The 17,786-nt window shown below is 40.2% G+C and overlaps 1 protein-coding gene across 2 annotated transcripts in view; it reads left to right on the top strand.

Annotated features, from left to right (window-relative positions):
- Positions 1 to 17,786, top strand: part of TMEM38B (transmembrane protein 38B) — a 90,626-nt gene that overhangs the window by 3,473 nt on the left and 69,367 nt on the right. Inside the window, exon 2 of one of the 2 annotated variants that reach the window (XM_030920112.1) lies at positions 17,464 to 17,580. The exons of the other annotated variant lie outside the window; for it this stretch is intronic. The gene's annotated coding sequence lies outside the window, so the exon portion shown is untranslated. The remainder of the gene's footprint in view (positions 1 to 17,463; positions 17,581 to 17,786) is intronic. 2 annotated transcript variants of the gene reach the window in all.

Raw genomic sequence — 17,786 nt, 5'->3', positions numbered from 1 at the left:
CATAGACCTCTGGAGTGTCCTTAGTTCTTGTTTGTTTTCATTAGCCTCTCATTTTTATTTATTTATTTTTTTCTGTGAGCTACTGAAATCCTTTCAATGAATTCTTTATGGCTTAAGTTTGTTGGTTTTTGTTGCTTGTAGCCAAGAACCCGGGTTCCATTTCTTTTTCTAGCCTCTTTATATTAAAGTGTGTTTTGTTGAATACTAATGATAGTGGGTGACTTTGTCTTACTCCTGATATTCCTGAATTTAAAGAGAAAGCTTTTAAAGTTTTCTCAAGAGTGATGTTTGCTATAGGTTTTTATGAGGGATACTTTTAAGGAAGTTTTACTTTATTCCCAACTTTCTAGGATATCCCTATATCTTTACACCATCCTGATGAAGGTGACATATTTTATCAAGTGCTATTTTTTTTTCTAAATCTATTGAGATCATATTGTGTTTCCCATTTAAAAATGTAACGTAGTGAATTACATTATTACATTTTTAAAAAGTGATGAATCATCCTTATATTCTTGGACTAAACTACGTGATACATTATTTTAATTCATTAGGGATTTTGATTTGGCAGTACTTCATGTAAAATTTTTGCATTTATGTTTATAATAGAAATGAGCCTATTAGGTTATTTTATTGTGTGACCCTCAGTTTGGGCCCAAGGTTATGCTGTTTTTGTAAAATAGAATGGGAAGCTTTTCATTTTTTAAGCTTGGGATGGTTTATTTAATAGGCATTGCTTGTTCTTTGATATTTGGTAGACTTCAACTATGTAGTTTTATGTTTCTTGGTATATTTTAATGGGTAAATCTTATTTTTTTTCCAATCCAGACTTAAGTCGTTTTGGTAATTTATATCTCTCCCAGGAATCATCTATTTCTTTTGGACTTCCAAATCTATTGGAGTAAATGCTTACATTATATTGTAGAAAATTCCTCTGGATTCTCCAGTAGCTAATTCTTAAGTGTTATCTATTTCACTTGAATCTTCTGGATCTTAATCACTTTATATCCTATAGTAATTTTTACACCCCATATATGTCTTTTTTTCTTCTAACTCATTTTGAGTAAGATACATTTGTTCAGGCTCTGTCAGTAGATGGAGTGAGTAGCTTGTATTACTCTCCTTTTATGTGGTCAGAATTCCTTTTTCATATTCAGAACTGAAGCTAATATGTGTGTACTCCTCCTACTCCAACACCATTTCTTTTAGATTTTTACGTAGAATATGTATCCGTTACTTAATTGGCAACTTTTCCCTGTCCCCCCAGTGATTGATTCTCTAGAACTCACACCTGCAGTAAACTATAATTCATATATATACTACTACCGGAGTTCTTCATATCTTTACCCTCTCAGATGTGTTACTCCTTGAGACTTTGTTTTGGTATGTACTCTACCACTGCCAGTGCCTCACTCCCTACTTTCCCACCATTTGTATCGGATCATTTGTACTGTCTGCCTAGATCTTAAAAAATGCCCCCGGAGGCAAAATGAGAAAGGGGATTAACTCTTTTCTGCCTAAGGTGTGAAGGACTGCATCCCATTTTTGTTTGGTTCAGGTTTTTGGCTTTAAAATCCCAGGAAAGATAATACTCCTCCACCCTTCTCTGTAACTTTTGCTTCATAAGCAAAAACATAAAAGACATCAGGTAATACAACAAGTGGGATTTTTTTCTTTGTTTACCTCCATTTGTCTTGTGAACAAACATGTGAATCCTCCTGAACCCTGGCATGTGATTGGCTATAGTTTTCAGTCTGGGCTGATAGTGTAAGTTTTTTTTGTTTGTTTTTTCTTTTTTATTGTACTTTAAGTTCTAGGGCACATGTGCACAATGTGCAGGTTTGTGACATATGTATACATGTGCCATGTTGGTGTGCTGCACCCATTAACTCGTCGTTTACATTAGGTATATCTCCTAATGATATTGCTCCCCGCTTCCCCCACCCCACAACAGGCCCGGGTGTGAGATGTTCCCCTTCTGTGCCCAAGTGTTCTCATTGTTCATTTCCCATCTATGAGTGAGAACATGCGGTGTTTGGTTTTCTGTTCTTGTGATAGTTTGCTCAGAATGATCGTTTCCAGCTGCATCCATGTCCCTACAAAGGACATGAAATCATCCTTTTTTATGGCTGCATAGTATTCCATGGTGTATATGTGCCACATTTTCTTAATCCAGCCTGTCATTGATGAGCATTTGGGTTGATTCCAAGTCTTTGCTATTGTGAATAGTGCCGCAATAAACATACGTGTGCATGTGTCTTTATAGCAGCATGATTTATAATCCTTTGGATATATACCCAGTAATGGGATGGCTGGGTCAAATGGTATTTCTGGTTCTAGATCCTTGAATCGCCACACTGTCTTCCACAATGGTTGAACTAGTTTACACTCCCACCAACAGTGTAAAAGTGTTCTATTTCTCCACATTCTCTCCGGCATCTGTTGTTTCCTGACTTTTTAATGATTGCCATTCTAACTGGTGTGAGATGGTATTTCATTGTGGTTTTGATTTGCATTTCTCTGATGGCTAGTGATGATGAGCATTTTTTCATGTGTCTGTTGGCTGCATAAATGTCTTCTTTTGAGAAGCGTCTGTTCATACCCTTTGCCCACTTTTTGATGTTTTTTTTTTCTTTTTATTTTTATTTTTATTTTTATTTTATTTTATTTTTTTTATCAATTCATCATTTATATCATGTATAACTCCCCAATGCAATCCCTCCCTCCTCCCCCCTCCCCCCTCCCCATGATAGGCCCCAGTGCGTGACGTTACCCTTCCCGAGTCCAAGTGATCTCATTGTTCAGTTCCCACCTATGAGTGAGAACATGCGGTGTTTGGTTTTCTCTTCTTGTGATAGTTTGCTAAGAATGATTGTTTCCAGCTGCATCCATGTCCCTACAAAGGACGCAAACTCATCCTTTTTTATGGCTGCATAGTATTCCATGGTGTATATGTGCCACATTTTCTTAATCCAGTCTGTCACAGATGGACATTTGGGTTGATTCCAAGTCTTTGCTATTGTGAATAGTGCCGCAATAAACATACGTGTGCATGTGTCTTTGTAGTAGAATAATTTATAATCCTTTGGGTATATACCCAGTAGTGGGATGGCTGGGTCATATGGTACATCTAGTTCTAGATCCTTGAGGAATTGCCATACTGTTTTCCATAATGGTTGAACTAGTTTACAATCCCACCAACAGTGTAAAAGTGTTCCTATTTCTCCACATCCTCTCCAACACCTGTTGTTTCCTGACTTCTTAATGATTGCCATTCTAACTGGTGTGAGATGGTATCTCATTGTGGTTTTGATTTGCATTTCTCTGATGGCGAGTGACGATGAGCATTTTTTCATGTGTCTGTTGGCTGTATGAATATCTTCTTTTGAGAAATGTCTGTTCATATCCTTTCCCCACTTTTTGATGGGGTTGTTTGTTTTTTTCTCGTATATTTGTTTGAGTTCTTTGTAGATTCTGGATATTAGCCCTTTGTCAGATGAGTAGGTTGCAAAAATTTTCTCCCATTCTGTAGGTTGCCTGTTCACTCTGATGGTAGTTTCTTTTGCTGTGCAAAAGCTCTTTAGTTTAATTAGATCCCATTTGTCAATTTTTGCTTTTGCTGCCGTTGCTTTTGGCGTTTTAGACATGAAGTCCTTGCCCATGCCTATGTCCTGAATGGTACTACCTAGATTTTCTTCTAGGGTTTTTATGGTATTAGGTCTAACATTTAAGTCTCTAATCCATCTTGAATTAATCTTCGTATAAGGGGTAAGGAAAGGATCCAGTTTCAGCTTTCTACTTATGGCTAGCCAATTTTCCCAGCACCATTTATTAAATAGGGAATCCTTTCCCCATTTCTTGTTTCTCTCAGGTTTGTCAAAGATCGGATGGCTGTAGATGTGTGGTATTATTTCTGAGGACTCTGTTCTGTTCCATTGGTCTATAGCTCTGTTTTGGTACCAGTACCATGCTGTTTTGGTTACTGTAGCCTTGTAGTATAGTTTGAAGTCAGGTAGCGTGACGCCTCCAGCTTTGTCCTTTTGACTTAGGATTGTCTTGGCAATGCGGGCTCTTTTTTGGTTCCATATGAACTTTAAAGCAGTTTTTTCCAATTCTGTGAAGAAACTCATTGGTAGCTTGATGGGGATGGCATTGAATCTATAAATAACCTTGGGCAGTATGGCCATTTTCACGATATTGATTCTTCCTATCCATGAGCATGGTATGTTCTTCCATTTGTTTGTGTCCTCTTTTATTTCACTGAGCAGTGGTTTGTAGTTCTCCTTGAAGAGGTCCTTTACATCCCTTGTAAGCTGGATTCCTAGGTATTTGATTCTCTTTGAAGCAATTGTGAATGGAAGTTCATTCCTGATTTGGCTCTCTGCTTGTCTGTTACTGGTGTATAAGAATGCTTGTGATTTTTGCACATTAATTTTGTATCCTGAGACTTTGCTGAAGTTGCTTATCAGCTTAAGGAGATTTTGGGCTGAGACGATGGGGTTTTCTAAATATACAATCATGTCATCTGCAAACAGGGACAATTTGACTTCTTCTTTTCCTAACTGGATACCCTTGATTTCTTTCTCTTGCCTGATTGCCCTAGCCAGAACTTCCAACACTATGTTGAATAGGAGTGGTGAGAGAGGGCATCCCTGTCTTGTGCCAGTTTTCAAAGGGAATTTTTCCAGTTTTTGCCCATTCAGTATGATATTAGCTGTGGGTTTGTCATAAATGGCTCTTATTATTTTGAGATACGTTCCATCAATACCGAATTTATTGAGCGTTTTTAGCATGAAGGGCTGTTGAATTTTGTCAAAAGCCTTTTCTGCATCTATTGAGACAATCATGTGGTTCTTGTCTTTGGTTCTGTTTATATGCTGGATTACGTTTATTGATTTGCGAATGTTGAACCAGCCTTGCATCCCAGGGATGAAGCCCACTTGATCATGGTGGATAAGCTTTTTGATGTGCTGCTGAATCCGGTTTGCCAGTATTTTATTGAGAATTTTTGCATCAATGTTCATCAGGGATATTGGTCTAAAATTCTCTTTTTTTGTTGTGTCTCTGCCAGGCTTTGGTATCAGGATGATGTTGGCCTCATAAAATGAGTTAGGGAGGATTCCCTCTTTTTCTATTGATTGGAATAGTTTCAGAAGGAATGGTACCAGCTCCTCCTTGTACCTCTGGTAGAATTCAGCTGTGAATCCATCTGGTCCTGGACTTTTTTTGGTGGGTAGGCTATTAATTGTTGCCTCAATTTCAGAGCCTGCTATTGGTCTATTCAGGGATTCAACTTCTTCCTGGTTTAGCCTTGGGAGAGTGTAAGTGTCCAGGAAATTATCCATTTCTTCTAGATTTTCTAGTCGATTTGCGTAGAGGCGTTTATAGTATTCTCTGATGGTAGTTTGTATTTCTGTGGGGTCAGTGGTGATATCCCCTTTATCATTTTTTATTGCATCTATTTGATTCCTCTCTCTTTTCTTCTTTATTAGCCTTGCTAGCGGTCTGTCAATTTTGTTGATCTTTTCAAAAAACCAACTCCTGGATTCATTGATTTTTTGGAGGGTTTTTTGTGTCTCTATCTCCTTCAGTTCGGCTCTGATCTTAGTTATTTCTTGCCTCCTGCTAGCTTTTGAATGTGTTTGCTCTTGCCTCTCTAGTTCTTTTAATTGTGATGTTAGAGTGTCAATTTTAGATCTTTCCTGCTTTCTCTTGTGGGCATTTAGTGCTATAAATTTCCCTCTACACACTGCTTTAAATGTGTCCCAGAGATTCTGGTATGTTGTATCTTTGTTCTCATTGGTTTCAAAGAACATCTTTATTTCCGCTTTCATTTCGTTATGTACCCAGTAGTCATTCAGGAGCAGGTTGTTCAGTTTCCATGTAGTTGAGCGGTTTTGATTGAGTTTCTTAGTCCTGAGTTCTAGTTTGATTGCACTGTGGTCTGAGAGACAGTTTGTTATAATTTCTGTTCTTTTACATTTGCTGAGGAGTGCTTTACTTCCAATTATGTGGTCAATTTTGGAATAAGTGCGATGTGGTGCTGAGAAGAATGTATATTCTGTTGATTTGGGGTGGAGAGTTCTATAGATGTCTATTAGGTCCGCTTGGTGCAGAGATGAGTTCAATTCCTGGATATCCTTGTTAACTTTCTGTCTCGTTGATCTGTCTAATTTTGACAGCGGCGTGTTGAAGTCTCCCATTATTATTGTATGGGAGTCTAAGTCTCTTTGTAAGTCCCTAAGGACTTGCTTTATGAATCTGGGTGCTCCTGTATTGGGTGCATATATATTTAGGAGAGTTAGCTCTTCCTGTTGAATTGATCCCTTTACCATTATGTAATGGCCTTCTTTGTCTCTTTTGATCTTTGATGGTTTAAAGTCTGTTTTATCAGAGACAAGGATTGCAACCCCTGCTTTTTTTTGTTCTCCATTTGCTTGGTAGATCTTCCTCCATCCCTTTATTTTGAGCCTATGTATGTCTCTGCATGTGAGATGGGTCTCCTGAATACAGCAGACTGATGGGTCTTGACTCTTTATCTAGTTTGCCAGTCTGTGTCTTTTAATTGGAGCATTTAGTCCATTAACATTTAAGGTTAATATTGTTATGTGTGAACTTGATCCTGCCATTAGATATTAACTGGTTATTTTGCTCGTTAGTTGATGCAGTTTCTTCCTAGCCTCGATGGTCTTTACATTTTGGCATGTTTTTGCGATGGCTGGTACTGGTTGTTCCTTTCCATGTTTAGGGCTTCCTTCAGGGTCTCTTGTAAGGCAGGCCTGGTGGTGACAAAATCTCTAAGCATTTGCTTATCTGTAAAGGATTTTATTTCTCCTTCACTTATGAAACTTAGTTTGGCTGGATATGAAATTCTGGGTTTAAAATTCTTTTCTTTAAGAATGTTGAATATTGGCCCCCACTCTCTTCTGGCTTGTAGAGTTTCTGCCGAGAGATCTGCTGTTAGTCTGATGGGCTTCCCTTTGTGGGTAACCCGACCTTTCTCTCTGGCTGCCCTTAAGATTTTTTCCTTCATTTCAACTTTGGTGAATCTGGCAATTATGTGTCTTGGAGTTGCTCTTCTGGAGGAGTATCTTTGTGGCGTTCTCTGTATTTCCTGAATTTGAATGTTGGCCTGCCCTACTAGGTTGGGGAAGTTCTCCTGGATGATTTCCTGAAGAGTGTTTTCCAACTTGGTTCCATTTTCCCCCTCACTTTCAGGCACCCCAATCAGGCGTAGATTTGGTCTTTTTACGTAATCCCATACTTCTTGCAGGCTTTGCTCATTTCTTTTTCTTCTTTTTTCTTTTGGTTTCTCTTCTCGCTTCATTTCATTCATTTGATCTTCAATCGCTGATACTCTTTCTTCCAGTTGATCGAGTCGGTTACTGAAGCTTGTGCATTTGTCACGTATTTCTCGTGTCATGGTTTTCATCTCTGTCATTTCGTTTATGATCTTCTCTGCATTAATTAGTCTAGCTGTCAATTCTTCCACTCTTTTTTCAAGATTTTTAGTTTCTTTGCGCTGGGTACGTAATTCCTCCTTTAGCTCTGATAAGTTTGATAGACTGAAGCCTTCTTCTCTCCTCTCGTCCAAGTCATTCTCTGACCAGCTTTGATCCGTTGCTGGCGATGGGCTGCGCTCCTTTGCAGGGGGAGATGCGCTCTTATTTTTTGAATTTCCAGCTTTTCTGCCCTGCTTCTTCCCCATCTTTGTGGTTTTATCTGTCTCTGGTCTTTGATGGTGGTGACGTACTGATGCGGTTTTGGTATAGGTGTCCTTCCTGTTTGATAGTTTTCCTTCTGACAGTCAAAAGGACTGTCTGTTGGTCTGTTGGAGATTGCTTGAGGTCCACTCCAGACCCTGTTTGCCTGGGTATCAGCAGCAGAGGTTGCCGAAGATAGAATATTGCTGAACAGCGAGTGTACCTGTCTGATTCTTCCTTTGGAAGTTTCCTCTCAGGGGTGTACTCCACCCTGTGAGGTGTGGGGTGTCAGACTGCCCCTAGTGGGGGATTTCTCCCAGCTAGGCTACTCAGGGGTCAGGGACACACCTGAGCAGGCAGTCTGTCCGTTCTCAGATCTCAACCTCCGCGTTGGGAGATCCACGGCTCTCCCCAAAGCTGTCAGACAGAGTCGTTCGCGTCTGCACCGGCTCCTGCTACTTCCCCTGTTGGTCTTCAGCTGTGCGCTGTCCCCAGAGGTGGAGACTACAGAGACAGGCAGGCTTCCTTGAGCTGCTGTGAGCTCCACCCAGTTCGAGCTTCCCAGAGGCTTTGTTTACCTACTTAAGCCTCAGGAATGGCGGGCGCCCCTCCCCCAGCCTCGCTGCTGCCTTGCGGATAGATCGCGGCAGACTGCTGTGTTAGCAGTGAGGGAGGCTTCGTGGGCGTGGGACCCTCCCGGCCAGGTGTGGGATATATTCTGGTGTGCCTGTATGCTTACAGCGCAGTATTGGGGTGGGAGTTACCCGATTTTCCAGGTGTTGTGTGTCTCAGTTCCCCTGGCTAGGAAAACGGATCCCCTTCCCCCTTGCGCTTCCAGGTGAGGCGATGCCTCGCCCTGCTTCAGCTCTCGCTGGTCAGGCTGCAGCAGCTGACCAGCACCGATTGTCCGGCACTCCCTAGTGAGATGACCCCAGTACCTCAGTTGAAAATGCAGAAATCACCGGTCTTCTGTGTCGCTTGCGCTGGGAGTTGGAGACTGGAGCTGTTCCTATTCGGCCATCTTGCTCCGCCCTCCTTTTTTTTTTTCTTATAAATTTGTTTGAGTTCTTTGTAGGTTCTGGATATTAGCCCTTTGTCAGATGAGTAGATTGCAAAAATTTACTCCCATTCTGTAGGTGGCCTGTTCACTCTGATGGTAGTTTCTTTTGGTGTGCAGAAGCTCTTTAGTTTAATTAGATCCCATTTGTCAATTTTGGCTTTTGTTGCCGTTGCTTTTGGTGTTTTAGACATGAAGTCCTTGCCCATGCCTATGTCCTGAATGGTATTGCCTAGGTTTTCTTCTAGGATTTTTATGGTTTTAGGTCTAACATTTAAGTCTCTAATCCATCTTGAATTAATTTTTGTATAAGGTGTAAGGAAGTGATCCGGTTTCGGCTTTCTACATATAGCTAGCCAGTTTTCCCAGCACCATTTATTAAATAGAGAATCCTTTCCCCATTTCTTGTTTTTGTCAGGTTTGTCAAAGATCAGATGGTTGTAGATGTGTGGTATTATTTCTGAGGGCTCTGTTGTGTTCCATTGGTCTATATCTCTGCTTTGGTACCAGTACCATGCTGTTTTGGTTACTGTAGCCTTGTAGTATAGTTTGAAGTTAGGTAGTGTGATGCCTCCAGCTTTGTTCTTTTGGCTTGGGACTGTCTGGGCAATGTGGGCTCTTTTTTGGTTCCATATGAACTTTAAAGTAGTTTTTTCCAATTCTGTGAAGAAAGTCATTGGTAGCTTGGGGATGGCATTGAATCTATAAATTACCTTGGGCAGTATGGCCATTTTCACGATATTGATTCTATCCATGAGCATGGAATGTTCTTCCATTTGTTTGTGTCCTCTTTTATTTCATTGAGCAGTGGTTTGTAGTTCTCCTTGAAGAGGTCCTTCACATCCCATGTAAGTTGGATTTCTAGGTATTTTATTCTCTTTGAAGCAATTGTGAATGGGAGTTCACTCATGATTTGGCTCTCTGTTTGTCTGTTATTGGTGTATAAGAATGCTAGTGACTTTTGCACATTGATTTTGTATCCTGAGACTTTGCTGAAGTTGCTTATCAGCTTAAGGAGATTTTGGGCTGAGATTATGGGGTTTTCTAAATATACCATCATATCATCTGCAAACAGGGACAATTTGACTTCCTCTTTTCCTAACTTGCCTGATTGCCTCCTTTCTTTCTCTTGCCTGATTGCCCTGGCCAGAACTTCCAACACTATGTTGAATAGGAGTGGTGAGAGGGCATCCCTGTCATGTGCCAGTTTTCAAGGGGAATGCTTCCAGTTTTTGCCCATTCAGTATGATATTGGCTGTGGGTTTGTCATAAATAGCTCTTATTATTTTGAGGTATGTTCCATCAATACCGAATTTATTGAGAGTTTTTAGCATGAAGGGCTGTTGAATTTTGTCAAAGGCCTTTTCTGCATCTATTGAGATAATCATGTAGTTTTTGTCTTTGGTTCTGTTTATATGATGGATTACGTTTATTGATTTGCGTATGTTGAACCAGCCTTGCATCCCAGGAATGAAGCCCACTTGATCATGGTGGATAAGCTTTTTGATGTGCTGCTGGATTTGGGTTGCCAGTATTTTATTGAGGATTTTTGCATTGATGTTCATCAGGGATATTGGTCTAAAATTCTCTTTTTTTGTTGTATCTCTGCCAGGCTTTGGTATCAGGATGATGTTGGTATCATAAAATGAGCTAGGGAGGATTCCCTCTTTTTCTGTTGATTGGAATAATTTCGGAAGGAATGGTACCAGCTCCTCCTTGTACCTCTGGTAGAATTCGGCTGTGAATCAGTCTGGTCCTGGACTTTTTTTGGTTGGTAGACAATTATTGCCTCAATTTCAGAGCCTGTTATTGGTCTGTTCAGGGATTCAACTTCTTCCTGGTTTAGTCTTGGGAGAGTGTATGTGTCCAGGAATTTATCCATTTCTTCTAGGTTTTGCGTAGAGGTGTTTATAGTATTCTCTGATGGTAGTTTGTATTTCTTTGGGGTCGATGGTGTTATCCCCTTTATCATTTTTTTATTGAGTCTATTTGATTCTTCTCTGTTTTCTTCTTTACTAGTCTTTCTAGCGGTCTATCAATTTTGTTGATCTTTTCAAAAAACGAGCTCCTGGATTCATTGATGTTTTGAAGGATTTTTTGTGTCTCTATCTCCTTCAGTTCTTCTCTGTTCTTAGTTATTTCTTGCCTTCTGCTAACTTTTGAATGTGTTTGCTCTTGCTTCTCCAGTTCTTTTAATTGTGATGTTAGGGTGTCAATTTTAGATCTTTCCTGCTTTCTCTTGTGGGCATTTAGTGCTATAAATTTCCCACTACACACTGCTTTAAATGTGTCCCAGAGATTCTGGTATGTTGTATCTTTGTTCTCATTGGTTTCAAAGAACATCTTTATTTCTGCCTTCATTTCGTTATGTACCCAGTAGTCATTCAGGAGCAGGTTGTTCAGATTCCATGCAGTTGAGTGGTTTTGATTGAGTTTCTTAATCCTGAGTTCTAGTTTGATTGCACTGTGGTCTGAGAGACAGTTTGTTATAATTTCTGTTCTTTTACATTTGCTGAGTAGTGCTTTACTTCCAACTATGTGGGTCAATTTTGGAATAAGTGCATTGTGATGCTGAGAAGAATGTATATTCTGTTGACTTGGGGTGGAGAGTTCTGTAGATGTCTATTAGGTCTGCTTGGTGCAGAGTTGAGTTCAATTCCTGGATATCCTTGTTAACTTTCTGTCTCGTTGATCTGTCTAATGTTGACAGTGGGGTGTTAAAGTCTCCCAGTATTATTGTGTGGGAGTCTAAGTCTCTTTGTAAGTCTCTAAGGACTTGCTTTATGAATCTGGGTGCTCCTGTATTGGGTGCATATATATTTAGGATAGTTAGCTCTTCTTGTTGAATTGATCCCTTTACCATTATGTAATGGCCTTCTTTGTCTCTTTTGATCTTTGTTGGTTTAAAGTCTGTTTTGTCAGAGACTAGCATTGCATTCCCTGCCTTTTTTTGTTTTCCATTTGCTTGGTAGATCTTCCTCCATCCCTTTATTTTGAGCCTGTGTGTGTCTCTGCATGTGAGATGGGTTTCCTGGATACTGCAAATTGATGGGTCTTGACTCTTCTTCCAATTTGCCAGCCTGTGTCTTTTAATTGGAGCATTTAGCCCATTTACATTTAAGGTTAATATTGTTATGTGTGAACTTGATCCTGTAATTATGATGTTAGCTGGTTATTTTGCTCGTTAGTTGATGCAGTTTCTTCCTAGCATTGATGGTCTTTACATTTTGGCATGTTTTTGCAGTGGCTGGTACTGGTTGTTCCTTTCCATGTTTAGTGCTTCCTTCAGGAGCTCTTGTAGGGCAGGCCAGGTGGTGACAAAATCTCTCAGCATTTGCTTCTCTGCAAAGGATTTTATTTCTCCTTCACTCCTGAAACTTAGTTTGGCTGGATATGAAATTCTGTGTTGAAAATTCTTAAGAATGTTGAATATTGGCCCGCATTCTCTTTTGGCTTGTAGAGTTTCTGCTGAGAGATCCACTGTTAGTCTGATGGGCTTCCCTTTGTGGGTAACCCGACCTTTCTCTCTGGCTGTCCTTAACATTTTTTCCTTCATTTCAACTTTGGTGAATCTGACAATTATGTGTCTTGGAGTTGCTCTTCTCGAGGAGTATCTTTGTGGCGTTCGCTGTGTTTCCTGAATTTGAATGTTGGCCTGCCTTGCTAGGTTGGGAAAGTTCTCCTGGATAATATCCTGCAGAGTGTTTTCCAACTTGGTTCCATTCTCCCTGCCACTTTCAGGTACACCAATCAGGTGTAGATTTGGTCTTTTCACATAGTCCCATATTTCTTGGAGTCTTTGTTCATTTATTTTTACTCTTTTTTCTCTAAACTTCTCTTCTCACTTCATTTCATTCATTTGATCTTCAATCACTGATACCCTTTCTTCCAGTTGATCGATTCGGTTACTGAAGCTTGTGCATTTGTCACGTAGTTCTCATGTCATGGTTTTCATCTCTATCAGTTTGTTTATGGACTTATCTGCATTGGTTATTCTAGTTAGCCATTCATCAAATCTCTTTTCAAGGTTTGTAGTTTCTTTGCGCTAGGTTCGTAATTCCTCCTTTAGCTCGGAGAAGTTTGATTGTTTGAAGTCTTCTTCTCTCAACTTGTCAAGGACGTTTTCCGTCCAGCTTTGTTCCATTGCTGGTGAGGAGCTGTGTTCCTTTGGAGGGGGAGAGGCGCTGTGATTTTTAGAATTTCCAGCTTTTCTGTGCTGCTTTTTCCCAATCTTTGTGGTTTTATCTGCCTTTGGTCTTTGATGATGGTGACATACAGATGGGATTTTGGTGTGGATGTCCTTTCTGTTTGTTATTTTTCCTTCTAACAGTCAGGACCCTCAGCTGCAGGTCTGTTGGAGTTTGCTCCAGGTCCACTCCAGACCCTGTTTGCCTGGGTATCAGCAACGGATGCTGCAGAAGAGTGAATATTGCTGAACAGCAAATGTTGCTGTCTGATTGTTCCTCTGGAAGCTTTGTCTCAGAGGTGTACCCGGCCATGTGAGGTGTGAGGTGTGAGTCTGCCAATTGGGGGATGTCTGCCAGTTAGGCTACTTGGGGGTCAGGGACCCACTTGAGCAGACAATCTGTCCGTTCTCAGATCTCAGACTCCCTGCTGGGAAAACCACTACTCTCTTCAAAGCTCTCAGACAGGGACATTTACAATTGCAGAGGTTTCTGTTGCCTTTTGTTTGGCGATGCCCTGTCCCCAGAGGTGGACTCTACAGAGGCAGGCCAGCCTCCTTGATCTTCGGTGGGCTCCACCCAGTTCGAGCTTCCTGGAGGCTTTGTTTACCTACTTAAGCCTCAGTAATGGCGGGCGCCCCTCCCCCAGCCTTGCTGCTGCCTTTCAGTTAGATCTCAGACTGCTGTGCTAGCAATGAGGCAGGCTCTGTGGGCACGGGACCCTCCGAGCCAGGTGCAGGATATAATCTCCTGGTGTGCCGTTTGCTAAGACCCTTGGTAAAGCGCAGTATTAGGGTGGGAGCGACCCGATTTTCCAGGTGTTGTGTGTCACGGTTTCCCTTGGCTAGGGAAGGGAATTCCCTTCCACCTTGTGCTTCCTGGGTGAGGCGATGCCTCGCCCTGCTTTGGCTGTCACTTGTTGGGCTGCACCCACTGTCCTGCCTTCACAGTCCAACACGCCCCAGTGAGATAAACCTGGTACCTCAGTTGGAAATGCAGAAATCACCCGTCTTCTGTGTCACTCACACTGGGAGCTGGAGGCTGGAGCTGTTCCTATTCGGCCATCTTGGCACCGTTTCTTCTTTTCTCTGTCTCCTGGGCATTTTATTAGGAAGTTGGAATATGCTGTTTTGGTGGTTGCTAGTAAGAAGTCATTTTAATGGGAAGTTTACATCATTAATTTTAATCTCTCTTATCTTACATTTTAAATGTCTCTTAAGTCTTCATTAAAATAAATACATTTCTTCAATCCTACATTCACATCAAACCACCATTTTGTATAAGACTTCCTGACTATAGTAATTTCTATTACACACAGAATGTATTGTTTTACTCTAAATTCTGATGTGACTATTCTGCTAGCCTCTCTCAAATCATACATAATTAATTTTAGCAAATATTCATTGAAACTCTGTATTGGGCATTATATTAGATATTGAGGATACCACAATGAAAGATGCTGTTATAGCTCTAAAGAGACTTATTGGTGCTTTTTCTCTATTTTTGATAGTGTCATATAAGGTTGCATTACCTTTTCTACACAATAATAGTAGGCATGATTGATTTTAGATATAGGGAGAACATTTTAGTATATTCTATTCCTCACACATTCCTGTAAGGTAGGTATTATTTAACTCATTTTATAGATGACGAATAGTTTTAAGGGATAAAATAACCTTCCTTAAGTCATATAGTTTAGTAAATTATGGAGCTAGTTCTTGACTCCAGATCTGGTTAATTCCAAAATTTCTCACTATTCTGTGCCTTACCTTTGCATGCCCATTTAATGTTCTTGGTTTCAATAATTAGCAATTTCTCAATAAGGTATCATTTGACATGGTTATTTTCTCCAATGATTTCTGTCATTTCTGTGAATTAAATCCTGGAATAAAGTTTGTCATTGTTCCTTTCCTCTAATTTATGCGAGATTGCAAGTTTATAGGTCTAGAATTTACCAGTTCTGGGCATCCTGGAAAGGTGGCAGCAGTGGTGGCAGCCCAGTTTTGCAATGTCTTTATGAATCTCCATGTAAAAACAGGGAAAAGTGCAAAAGTTATCAATAGCTCAATGGATTTTTCAAACACACCCACAATCAATATGCAGATAAAAAGAGAACGTTTATGACCCTCCCCACAGCTTTGCCCCTTTGTTACATGATTTGAAGAGCCAGAAGCCATGTGCAGGGGTTCATGCCTGTAATCCCAGCACTTTGGGAGGCTGTGGCGGGTGAATCTCTTGAGTCCAGGAGTTCGAGACCAGCCTGGCCAACATGGTGAAACCCTGCCTCTACTAAAAATACAAAAATTGGCCGGGTGTGGTGGCACACGCCTGTAATCCCAGCTACTCAGGAGGCTGAGGCACAAGAATTGCTTGAACTTGGGAGGTGGAGGTTTGCAGTGAGCCGAGATCGTGCCACTGCACTCCAGCCTGGGTGACAGAACTAGACCCTATCTTAAAAAAAAAAAAAAGAAAAAAGAAAAAAGAAAGCCAGGTTTTACTCCAGTATGTTTCAGAAATGACAGTTCATAATTTACTTCTGTGAGTTTAAAGAATTTTGCTTAAATTTATTTAATATTTTTTAAATGAAAGAAAAGTTAGAATATTTGGGTGACCTGTCAAAAAGTATTAGTCGGGGAGTATGTTGTGGTAGAAAGAGCTCATAAAGTCAGGAGACCTGCATCTAGTTTAGAGTGTATCAGTAATGGGCTAGGTAGCTTGGGATAAGAACTTAAACTCAGTATTTTATTTGTGTGGTACATGAGCTGTCTAGACCACCACCTGAGCAGTGTTTCCTCCACAGGGGTCTCAGTTTGGGCTCTAAAGAGCTCCTCTACCAAGTTTCTAAATTTTAATAATTTCAGTCTATTTTTTGCTCCCCCAGAGTAGTAACTGCTTTCTGGAACTGAACTCTGTGATAACATAGTATTTACTTTTTGCCTTTTCAATAACCTAGTTAACAATTTTATACCTACCGAGTTCTATTTAAATAACAGTGTTTTCTATCTCTGGACTGGACAGAAACCCAGCAGCAGGGTTTGAACTTCCTACTTTCTGGTTTGCATATATCTTATTAAGATAACTAAAGTACTTGCTACTTGCCGCTCATCAGACCCGGCCAGTATAATGTCATCTGTGGAGATCAGTGTGATGTGTGATCTCTCAATGTGATCAAAATCTCTGGGCTATTTTAGAGAGCAAGAGTGTTAACATAGACCTGAAGCAAGACTGTAATGGTTGAACAAAGCACAAAGTGCTTCTGGGATTTTTTGCAAATTAATATAGGAAGAAAAAAGCATTTGCTTCCAAGTTTTAAGAATTGTATTGATTTGACCCCATAAAAATACTACATCTTGAATGCTAGCTGCAATTACAGTCATGACCTTTCTGTGTTTATAATTCATAGCTATTGTCCAAGATCCAATCTGTCTTATATTTAGATCAAACAGTTCAGTTAGTGGAATGTGATAGCTATCACCACCTTTTCGTCTTTGGTTTTGGCACCAATTTCTGTGGTATTGTTTTTGGTTACTTTGTTGGTGAGGAGAGGAATCTCTAGGGGCTTCGATGTGATCCATTCTACCATATTGATCCTTATGCTACCATGTTGATCCTTATGCCATAAATCAAAGAATCTATATGGGCATTGAGTCAGTTGCCAAGTATGTCTGTTCTAAGTACTCATTAAGGAACTGGGGAATAACTACAAGGTGAGTATGTGGATCTGCCTGGTCCACTATGATTCAAACTTGATCTAAGGCTGGGCGCAGTGGCTCACACTATAATCCCAGCACTTTGGGAGCTGAGGCGGGAGGATCACTTGAGCCCGGGAGTTCGAGACCAGCCTGGCCAACATAGTGAGACCCTGTCCCTGAAAAAATTAAAAAAATTTAAAAACCAAAAACATCCCCCAAGCTTGATCTAAAAGGCCTTGAATTGTGTCATAGATAATCTGTAAGCCTCTGTTGCCTACGTGATTATTTTTAAATAATTTTGATGAAAAAGCATACTTGAGGCATATGGGTTGTTCATTTTTGTCTCTTTTTAAAAAGAAGATAAATCTATAAAGGGGAAAGACTAAATCAAAAGTAAACTAATATGCAATTTAAAAATACTTAATATGTAGAGTTGAAGCTTTGAGAAGGCTAGAACATTCCCATGCTTCTTTCTAAAAGTTATGTCAGCCACTAGCAAGTTGAATGTCAACTGTTTTGAAAATAGCTACAATGCAACTAGTTCTTAAAAACAGGGATACACTCTAGAACTAAAATAGACTGAGTACAACAAAATAAAGAAGTCATGTATGCAGTGCATTAACAAACTATATTTCTAAGTTTTGTTATAACTGTAAGTTCATAAAACTATTTTAAGCATAGTCTAATGATTCATTTTGCCAGAATTTGGGATTATTTTGTAGATGTGATTTTAAGTGCATTTATGGAAGTAGAGCGTGACTTTATTTTTCTTTGTAGCTTTCATTTTATGATGAAGGTATTTATTTATTTATTTATTTTCGATACAGGGTCTCACTCTGGTATCCAGGCTGAATGCATTGGCACTGTCATGGCTCACTGCAGCCTGGAACTCCTGGGCTCAAGTGATTCTTCCACTTTAGCCTCCTGAGTAGCTGGGACTACAGGTGTGTACTATCAAGCCTGGCTAATTTTTTATATTTTGTAGAGATGGGGGGGTCTTGCTATGTTGCTTAAGCTGGTCTTGACCTCCTGGACTCAAGCAATCCTGCCAGCTCGGCCTCCCAAACCAAAGTGTTGTGATTACAGGTGTGAGCCACCATGCCTGGCTGAAAGTATTTTGATATTAAAGTTCATGTGTAATTATTTGCGT

The sequence above is a fragment of the Rhinopithecus roxellana genome, chromosome 16, assembly GCF_007565055.1.
Source record: "Rhinopithecus roxellana isolate Shanxi Qingling chromosome 16, ASM756505v1, whole genome shotgun sequence".
Lineage (NCBI taxonomy): Eukaryota > Metazoa > Chordata > Mammalia > Primates > Cercopithecidae > Rhinopithecus > Rhinopithecus roxellana.
Note: the sequence above shows the minus strand (reverse complement) of the source record. Positions and strands in the feature narration are given on the sequence as shown.